Here is a 683-nt window from a genome sequence, read left to right on the forward strand (position 1 = left end):
CTATTGATGATAATTGATAGCACTCAAAGCATCGAGAACGATGCCTATTGGCTCCTGAAAGAGCGCAAACATCTTATCAGATATGAAAGACCGGCGATTCTCGACAAGTGGTTCGCGAAGTCCTCTTCTTGAGGACCTCGAACAGGAGTGGAAAGTGGAGGTAGTGGAGGAACTGAGCGAATAGTGGACGAGGTAGAGAAGGAGGTGGCGGAGGAGACTATTGCGGTGGGAGCGAGTGCCACTGACGATGCAAGTACGAACAGGCTCGTTAAACAGTTCGACGCTTCGATATGCTTCGTGTCTCTCGTCTTCTTCTCTTCGGCGTTTTACAACGAGAAAGATTTCTTGATCAGTGTCGAGTTTTGATGAAAAGTGCGAAAGAAAGTGTTAATTATATACTGAAAATGTAGTGTGTGTATATATATATATATATATATATATATATATATACGGGTACGGGTGAGTATAGTATAACTTGGCGCGCGCTTGCACCCGTCCGTCTCTCTCTCTCTCTCTCTCTCTCTCTCTCTCTCTCTCTCTCTCTCTCTCCCTCTCTCTTTCTCTTTCCACGCTCTGACGTCGCGCAAACTCGTCACGTTTGTTTGATCTCGCTCCGCTCGGTCGAGACTGCGCGACGCAGCCACGGTGAGAATTTTCGGGACGATTCACGACGACGCGACGTG

The sequence above is a fragment of the Atta colombica genome, unplaced genomic scaffold (genome assembly GCF_001594045.1).
Source record: "Atta colombica isolate Treedump-2 unplaced genomic scaffold, Acol1.0 scaffold225, whole genome shotgun sequence".
Classification (NCBI taxonomy): domain Eukaryota; kingdom Metazoa; phylum Arthropoda; class Insecta; order Hymenoptera; family Formicidae; genus Atta; species Atta colombica.